The sequence below is a fragment of the Arachis ipaensis genome, chromosome B10 (assembly GCF_059453495.1).
Source record: "Arachis ipaensis isolate K30076 ecotype BB chromosome B10, ASM5945349v1, whole genome shotgun sequence".
Classification (NCBI taxonomy): domain Eukaryota; kingdom Viridiplantae; phylum Streptophyta; class Magnoliopsida; order Fabales; family Fabaceae; genus Arachis; species Arachis ipaensis.
In genome coordinates, this window is record NC_142435.1 from 57,230,210 (window position 1) to 57,240,238 (window position 10,029).

At 40.7% G+C, this 10,029-nt stretch overlaps 1 non-coding gene across 1 annotated transcript; it reads right to left on the bottom strand.

Annotated features, from left to right (window-relative positions):
* Positions 1-4,954: 4,954 nt before the first annotated feature.
* On the bottom strand, positions 4,955-5,061 carry LOC148580161 (small nucleolar RNA R71). Its single transcript, XR_015896048.1, has one exon. It is a non-coding gene; the product is annotated as a small nucleolar RNA R71 (small nucleolar RNA).
* Positions 5,062-10,029: the final 4,968 nt, after the last annotated feature.

Consider the following 10,029-nt stretch of genomic DNA (forward strand, 5'->3'; position numbering starts at 1 on the left):
GTCCACCCGTACGCGTCGCTTGGCGAAAATCCTTGTCACGTGTACACATCGCTCGCCTTCTGTGCCAGTCACGCGTACATGTAGCCCACGCGTATGCGTCGCTGCCAGCGTCTCAAAACATCATTTTCTTGCGTTCCTTCCACTTTTGCATGCTTCCTTTCAGTCCTCTAAGCCATTCCTGCCCTATAAAGCCTGAAAACACTTAACACACATATCACGGCATCGAATGGTAATAAAGGATAATTAAAAATTGACAATTTAAAGGCCTAGGAAATATGTTTTCAACTATATCACAGAAATAGGAAGGAAAATGTAAAACACGCAATTTATATGCATAAGTGTGAGAATAATGGATAAAATCTGCTCATTTCAATACAAAATAAACCGTAAAGTAGCAGTTTATCACAACCACTACAAAATTTGTTATAAATTAATTGGTTACTAAATCGGTCACTATTTTTTTTACTAATCAATAAATTAAATAACTTAAATTTCAAAATAAATTAAAAGAATACATAACTTCTGAACCCTAATCCTAATTTACACTGAGCTTTCTCCTCACACAGTGTCCCTCTTGCCGCCTACCTCACTCTCCGGCGAGTCCTATTCGGCGCTGTTCTTGTCAGCGCCATTCTCATCGGTGCCATCTTGCCTCCTCGAGTCTTCATCATCATCTGCCCCCTCGCCATGTTCTTCATCTGCTCGTTCATCCATTGTTGCAAATTGTCGCATCCCTGTCCAGATCTTCCTTTTTTCGCATCGCGTCGTTCTTTTCTCAACGTCGCCTCCTGTAGAAACTTTGTCTCCGGTATCAACAGCAGTTTTCTAGTTAAGCATATTTTCTCTTCCAGTCTAGGTACTTCATCTTCGTATCTCTGATTTTGATTTCTCACTATATTTCCAGAGAATTTTTCACTATTTTGATTTTGATTTGGTTTTATCTATTAGGATATTAATTAAACATCTCTAATCTTCTGTTGCTTATCTATTTCTCTGTCTTTTTGTCTATTATGTGCTTTAATTTCAAATTATTAGCTTTGTCGCAGATGATTGCATTGCCGTCTAGATCCACGGTCCGAATCCGCATTTTCTCATCGTCAAGAATGTGTGTTCTCATCGCAGATCTAATTGAAATTTCTTTTCTTAATTCATGTATGGATTGTTATCTGAAATGAAGAAAACTCTGACTAAATAACTTTTTGTTTAAATTTAGGCTGTTAGGCTCTTGGTTCCTCCGGCAAGATTTGAAGCTTCAAAACTTAAGGTAGTTTTATTGGAGGATCTGATAAACAAATATGCAAGTTTTATTCCGAGAACCTACATTCTATGCATTGCGACTTCACAGCTAATCTGACTTTAACAGTCTCCAATGTGATCAATCTTGAGCAAGTTTATGTTGTGTCCTTGCTTTCACATAGCATAGAAATGTAAGTTTTGTATACTTCAAATTCGATGTTACCTTACTGAGTTAACATTTAAGTTTTGAACTCCTCCTATTTTGCATGAAAACTTAATGAAGTTTTCTATTCCTTAATTGGTAGGGATATTAGTGTAATGACCCAATTTTCAATATGTCTAGATCATACCAGAAACTGAGCGCTACCAATTTGTCTTCCTAATTATTATCTATTATTTATCATATGAGCCTGATTCATTGTTAAAAGCGTAGTTAACTTGCGAGGTGTATTTTTTTTTAAAACGTTTGGATTGATAGGCGGAATCACTCATAATCAATTCACAACTAATAACAGATAAAATAGTTATAAACAACCACACATAAATACATCACGAGTAGCTAGCAACATTCAGTTATCCAGCCTTTATTAGAAAATAAGCTCTTTTTGGGTAGATATTCACTTACATCTTGATTCAAGCATACATTGTGCACTTTACATGATTTCATGATAATTTTGCATGAATTTAATGACAAATTGGATGTTGCATTTCCCATGACTTAGATTAGAACTTTGATGCACTTTATTGCTTGATTTCAGGATAAAAGAAGCAAGGAAGAACCACGTTAGCAGCCACGTTAATCTAACTAATGTGACCTCTAACGTGGAATAGGAGCTAACTTGCAAAGTTAATGAGAAAAGTAATCGCCAATAACGCCCTTGAAGCCATCATAGCCCACGTTAAGAGTCACGTTAACTTAGTTAACGTGAACTCTAACGTGGAAGAAGACAATAAGGCCAACGTTAGTGACACTCCCCTTTGTCACTAACGTTGGACCAAGCTCATAATTGGCCACGTTAGTTGCCACGTTAACTTAGTTAACGTGGCTTCTAACGTTAAGAAGCAAAAAGGAAGCCAACGTTAGTGACATTCACCTTTGTCACTAACGTTGGCCAAGCTTCCATAAGCCACGTTAACTCCTATGTTAACTTAGTTAACGTGGAAGCTAACGTGGAGAGAGCAATTGGTCGCCAACGTTAGTGACACTTACCTTTGTCACTAACGTTGGGGTGAACCACCAAGAGCCACCATGAGCAACGTTAACTCCCACGTTAACTTAGTGACACGTTAACTTAGTTAACGTGGAAGCTAACGTGGATAAAGAGGTAATGAGCCAACGTTAGTGACACTTACCTTTGTCACTAACGTTGGAGATGGCTAGCATGACTACGTTAGAAGCCACGTTAACTTAGTTAACGTGGACTCTAACGTGAGAAAGAGGGGCACATTGGAACGTTAGTGACAAAGGTAAGTGTCACTAACATTCTCGAAGGATTGGCAAGCTTACGTTAAGAGCCACGTTAACTAAGTTAACGTGGACTCTAACGTAGGGAAGGGGTAGGTTTATCAACGTTATTGGGAAAGGTCAGTCCCAATAACGTGTGCGAAGGACCAAGAGGCAACGTTAGTGGTAACGTTTGTGCCACTAACGTTGAGGTTAACGTGGCTCATACTTGGGTGAGCAACGTTAGTGAAAAAGGTGATTTTCACTAACGTTCTCGAACCTACACTTTCACTTAACGTTAACACCACTAACGTCCTGAGCTAAAAGTCCCTGCCTACTTCACACTTTCTCTCTGCAAGCAAAGCTAAGCCCAATGATGAAGATAACTGCTTCAAACTCAGGATCCAAAGGCCCATACCCAAGAATTGAAGAGCCAACTAAAAGATCAGAAGAGTAGTATATATAGGAGTAGCTTTGAATTAGTTTAGAGAGCTGAAAACTTTAGGGAGCCTTTGGCCTAGAACTACTCTCTGTATTTTACTTTCTCTACACTTCTAGTTTACTTTCAGCATGTATTCTCCATCTTTGTTTTCATTTTTCAGAGCTATGAACAATTAAACCCCTTTCATTGGGTTAGGGAGCTCTGTTGTAATTTGATGGTTCAATTTTAGTTTTCATTCTCCTTCTTCTATCTTTTCTCTTGATTTTACTAGAAAGCTTTCGATCTTCATCCAATTGGGTAGTTATCTTGGAAAAGAAGCTATTCATACTTGGATCTCTTCTGAACCTTGAAAGAGGAATGAAGGGATCATGCTAGAAATGCTTTCTCATGCTGGACCAAATTGGGTGTGGATGGATATGTGACTATAATCCTTCCAACACTTGATTTGGGAAATGCATGTGGTATAATCAGAAACCATACTTCATCTCTTCTCATGAGCAATTGACCAAGGAATTGGCTATCGATCAAGATTTGAGAGACTTAAGATTGCCAAGGAGATCAATGAATGCATTGATTGAGGAAGAGATGAAAATAAATTTGATCCGGAGAATGCAACATCTCCTGAGCCCAATGAACTCCCCATTTCTGATCTTACCCATTCTCTTTAATTTCTGCCATTTACTTTTATGAACAATTGCCCCATCCCCATTTAAGATTCTGCAATTTACTTTCCGCCATTTACATTCAGCTCTTTATTTCCAACATTTACTGTTTCCACTATTTACTTTCCCGCCATTTAATTTTCTGCAACTCCCAACTCAAATTCTGGTTCGCTCAACTAGAACATTCCTTTAATTAAAGTTGCTTGATCAATCAATCTCTGTAGGATTCGACCTCACTCTATTGTGAGTTTTTACTTGACGACGAATTCGGTACACTTGCCGAAGGAAATTTGTTGCGAGACAAGTTTTTCGCGTATCAAGTTTATGGCGCCGTTGCCGGGGATTGATTTTGAATCAACAATGATTAAATTGGAGGATAACTAGATTGAGCAATTTTAGTTTGTTTGATTTAATTTTCTGTTTGAGTAATTTACTTTCAATTTTAGTTGATTTCTTCCCTTCCCCCTACTTTTTCAGTTTTTTTTAGTTATTTGCAATTCAGTTCACTAACCCACTAACTGTTCGATATATTGCATCACTCACACTAACAGTAATTCTAACAGAAATACGTTCTGCATCTATTTTCCTTGCTTGTGCTTTGATGGTTGTATGACAGGGAGAAGAAGCGGGGCTTCAACTTCCTTTGATTCTTAACCAGAGAGGACCTTCCTTAGATTAAGGAGGGAAGCAAGAGGAAAAAGAGTAGTTGGTGCTGAGGAAGAGGAGGAATACTTTGAACCAAACATTGAAGAAAACATGGAAAACCATCATGAAGAAGAGGCTCACAACCATAGGGAGGATAGAAGACTTTTAGGCTCTTACATCAATCCAAACCCAGGAAACTGTGGAAGTAGCATTCAAAAGCCAACCATCCACGCCAACAATTTTAAACTAAAACCACAGCTCATCACCCTTGTTCAGAACAACTGTTCATTTGGAGGAGGCGTCCAAGAAGACCCCAATCAACATCTAACCACCTTTCTGAGGATATGTGACATAGTGAAGTCTAATGGTGTTCATCCTGACGCCTATAGACTGCTCTTATTTCTATTCTCACTCAAGGATAAGGCAGCCAAGTGGCTGGAGTCCTTTCCGAAGGAGAGTTTGACAACTTGGGAAGATGTGGTGAATAAATTTTTAGCCAGATTCTATCCTCCCCAAAGAATCAACAGGCTGAGAGCTGAGGTCCAAACTTTCAGGCAACAAGATGGTGAGACTCTATATGAAGCATGGGAGAGGTTTAAGGATCTGACAAGGAGGTGTCCACCAGATATGTTCAATGAATAGGTGCAGCTACACATTTTCTATGAAGGCCTTTCTTATGAATCAAAGAAAGCAGTAGACCACTCATCCAGGGGATCTCTGAACAAGAAGAAGACCATTGAGGAGGCCATAGATGTCATTGAAACTGTAGCAGAAAATGAATATTTCTATGCTTCTGAAAGAGGGAACACTAAAGGAGTGATGGAGCTAAACAATGTAGATGCTCTGCTGGCCCAAAATAAGCTCATTACCAAGCAGCTGGCTGACCTCACCAAGAAGATTGAGAGGAACCAAGTAGCAGCAATCACCACTTCATCAGCAACCCAAGAAGGAGTGAATGAAGAAGCAGAGGGTAGTCAAGAGCAAGCCAACTACATTGGGAATTCATCTAGGCAAAACCATGATCTATACTCCAAGACCTACAACCCTGGATAGAGGAATCACCCAAACTTTGGGTGGGAGAATCAACAAGATCAAGGCTAAGATCAAAGACGTCACAACCCCAATAACAATGCAGCTCACCAACAATTCACACAGAGAACATATCAACACCACCATAACAACACCTCTCCACATCCATATCAAAACCAAAATAACACCCCTCATCCTTCCACCTCTAATCCCAATCCACCATCATTTGATGACAGACTCTCAAGAATTGAGAATCTACTTGAAGGCATATGCAAAGAGATTCAAAACAGTAAAGCGTTCCGAGAAGAAGTGATGTCCAATATGCAGAATCAGGATGCTGCCATCAAGAAACTTGAGACACAAATTGGCTACTTATTCAAGCAAATTCCCAGCCACAACTTTTGCAGCAATACTAACTCAACCCAAAGGGAGGAGTGTCAGGCTATCACCCTTCGGAGTGGGAAGGAACTGAAGGAAACCCCCCAAAAACCACAAGAAAAGGACTCAAATAAAGAGGAAGACGAGCAGGATGGAGCTCGAGTTCCCACTTTGAGTTCACAAAACGGGGGAAGGAGTGCTGAAGCCAGACGTCCCAAGAGTCCCATACCCTTAGCAATTAAAGAAGAAGGGGGATGACAACCAGTTTTCGAAATTTTTGGAAATCTTCAAGAAACTACAAATCAACATACCCTTTGCTGAAGCAATAGAACAAATGCCACTCTACGCCAAGTTTTTAAGGGAGCTAATGACTAAGAAGAGAAGCTGGAAGAACAACGAGACTGTGATATTAACCGAAGAATGTAGTGCAATCATTCAGCACAAACTGCCCCAGAAATTGAAGGATCCCGGGAGTTTTCAGATCCCCTGTATTATAGGGGAAATCACAGTGGAGAAGGCTCTTTGTGACTTAGGAGCCAGCATCAATTTGATGTCAGTAGCTATGATGAGGAAGATGAAAATCGAGGAGGCTAAACCAACAAAAATGGCATTACAACTGGCAGACCGATCGTTCAAGTTCCCTCATGGCGCTGTAGAAGATTTGCTGGTGAAAGTGGGAGATTTTATCTTCCCAGCAGACTTTGTAGTGCTGGACATGCAGGAGGAAGCCAAGGCTTCCATCATCCTAGGAAGGCCGTTCTTGGCCACTGCTGGAGCTGTCATTGATGTACAAAAAGGAGATTTCACCCTGAGATTATACAATGAAAAGATGATGTTCAATGTGTTCAAGGCCATGAGTTACCCACCAGAACAATTGGGAGAATGTATGAGGTTGGACTTACTTGAAGATGCAGTGCAGGAAAGTTTTAAAGAAGAAGAACCTGAAGGTTTAATAGAGGAGGAGTCAACGTTTAGTGAAGAGGTTGCAACAGCAGAGATTCATATGCAAGGTGCCCCAAAGGAAGAAAACGAAAATTCAGAAGCACCCAAACTTGAACTCAAAGCACTGCCACCCACTCTCAAATATGCATACTTAGGAGAAAATGAAAGTTACCCAGTGATCATAAGCTCGTGCCTCAGCCAAGATCAAGAGGATGAACTACTCAAAGTATTGCGAAAGCACAAGGATGCCATTGGATGGACTCTTGCTGACCTGAAAGGAATAAGTTCAGCCATATGCATGCATAAGATACTACTGGAAGATGATGCCAAACCATCCATTCAATCCCAAAGGAAGCTGAACCCAATCATGAAGGAAGTGGTACAGAAAGAAGTTATGAAGTTATGGCAGGGAGGGGTAATCTACCCGATCTCAAACAGCCCCTGGGTCAGCCCAGTGCATGTCGTGCCCAAAAAGGGAGGAATCACTGTAGTTCCCAATGAGAAGAACGAACTAATTCCTACAAGGACCGTCACAGGATGGCAGATGTGCATAGACTATCGAAAACTCAATGAGGCTACACGAAAGGACCATTTCCCCCTCCCATTTATGGATCAGATGTTGGAAAGACTCGCAGGACACGCATATTACTGTTTTCTTGATTGTTATTCAGGATATAACCAAATAGTGGTTGATCCCAGAGACCAAGATAAAACTTCATTTACTTGTCCATATGGAGTGTTTGCCTACAAGCGCATGCCATTTGGGCTATGTAATGCACCTGCTACTTTCCAACGCTGCATGCTTTCTATCTCTTAGATATGATAGAGAAATTCATCGAAGTTTTTATGGATGATTTTTCGGTATTCGGAGATTCCTTTACTAGCTACCTGAGTCACCTTGCCTTAGTATTGAAAAGGTGCCAAGAGACCAATCTGTCTTGAACTGGGAGAAATGTCACTTTATGGTGACAGGAGGAATAGTCCTTGGCCATAAGGTTTCTAACCAAGGCATTGAAGTGGACAGGGCTAAAGTGGAACTTATTGAAAAACTGCCTCCACCCAGTGATATCAAGGCAATTAGGAGCTTTTTAGGGCATGCTGGCTTTTACAGAAGATTTATTAAAGATTTTTCAAAGATAGCCAAGCCCTTAAGAAATCTCCTTGTATCTGATACACCATTTATCTTCGATGAATCATGCATGCTATCATTTGAAAATTTGAAAATAAGGTTGTCTTCTGCTCCTATCATTTCCCCACCTGATTAGAACTTACCATTTGAATTGATGTGTGATGCATCTGATTTTGCAGTTGGGGCAGTATTAGGACAGAGGAAAAATAACTTAGTCCATGTGATATACTATGCGAGCAAGGTCCTCAATGACACTCAAAGAAATTATACCACTACTGAAAAGGAGTTGCTAGCAATAGTTTTTGCATTTGACAAGTTTAGATCATACCTCATCGGTGCTAAAGTGATTGTTTTCACAGATCATACAGCACTTAAATACTTGTTTTCCAAGCAAGAATCAAAACCAAGACTAATAAGATGGATCTTATTGTTGTAGGAATTCAACATTGAAATCAGAGACAAGAAAGGAGTGGAGAACAAGGTAGCAGATCACCTATCCAGAATCCCACATGAGGAAAGTGGAACACATGATACAAGTGTGAACGAGCTCTTCCCTGATGAGCAGCTGATGAGAGTTCACAAAGCACCATGGTTCGCAGACATTGCCAATTTCAAGGCAACTGGGGCCTTACCTCTAGAGATAAATAAACATCAAAAAGGAAGCTCATGAATGATGCAAAATACTTTGTCTGGGATGAGCCATGTCTCTTCAAGAAGTGTTCAGATGGAATCCTTAGAAGATGTGTTTCGGAAGAAGAAGGACGAGAGGTCCTATGGAATTGCCACGGCTCATGCTATGGAAGCCACTTTGGAGGGAACAGAACTGCAGCAAAGGTGTTACAAAGCGGATTCTTTTGGCCGACCCTTTTCAAGGATGCCAAAGAACTAGTAAAGAGCTGTAATGAATGCCAAAGATCTGGAAACTTACCCAAAAGAAATGAGATGCCACAAAATTTCATCTTAGAATTGGAACTGTTTGATGTGTGGGGAATCGATTTCATGGGGCCATTCCCAAGCTCATATTCAAACAAGTACATTTTGGTAGCAGTGGATTACGTTTCCAAGTGGGTAGAGGCTATTGCAACCCAAACAAATGATAACAAGGTGGTCATGAACTTCCTCAGGAAGAATATCTTTAGCCGGTTTGGAGTCCCACGAGCACTCATCAGTGATGGAGGGAGCCATTTTTGTAACAGACCACTAGAAGCTCTTCTCCTACGATATGGGGAAAAACACAAGGTGGCCACGCCTTACCATCCCCAAACAAGCGGGCAAACGGAGATATCCAACAGAGAGCTAAAGTGGTTTCTGGAAAAGAATGTGGGTGCATCAAGAAAGGATTGGTCAAAGAAGCTGGATAATGCTCTTTGGGCATACAGAACAGCATTCAAAACTCCACTTGGAATGTCCCCATATCAACTGGTGTATGGGAAAGCTTGTCATTTACCACTGGAGCTGGAACACAAAGCTCTCTGGGCTATCAAGATACTAAATTTTGACAGCATTGCTGCTGGTGCAAAGAGGATCTTGCAGCTGTAAGAGATGGAGGAATTCAGGTCACAAGCCTATGAAAATACCAAGATGTATAAAGAGAAGGCAAAGAGAAGACATGACCTGCATCTTGCACCCAGGAGTTTCGAAAAGGGGCAGCAAGTACTCCTCTACAATTCCAAATTAAGACTATTCCCAGGAAAACTCAAATCAAGGTGGTCCGGTCCTTTTCTTGTCACAAAAGTCTCGCCATATGGACACATCGAAATCATGGATGAAGGTTCAGAAAGGACTTTTACAGTGAACGGACAAAGACTCAAGAATTATCTGGGCAACATGGGGGAAAACTCCAGAGTAAAGTATCATCTCAAGTAAAGGAGGAATCGTCGAGCTAGCGACGATAAAAGAGCGCTTTGTTGGGAGGCAACCCAACCTCAGGTAGTTTCCTTTTCATCTTTATTTCAATAAAGATCACAAGTTGTTTCCCCTGTATTGCGAGGAGCTAAGTTTGGTGTTCCACACCAAAACAATCCAAGAGTGAAAGTGTAATTCCAAGTTTGGTGTTCCACCAAAGGAATTTAGTTAGAATCACGCTCCATTCCAAAAGCACATTGCTAGCTCCAACCAATCA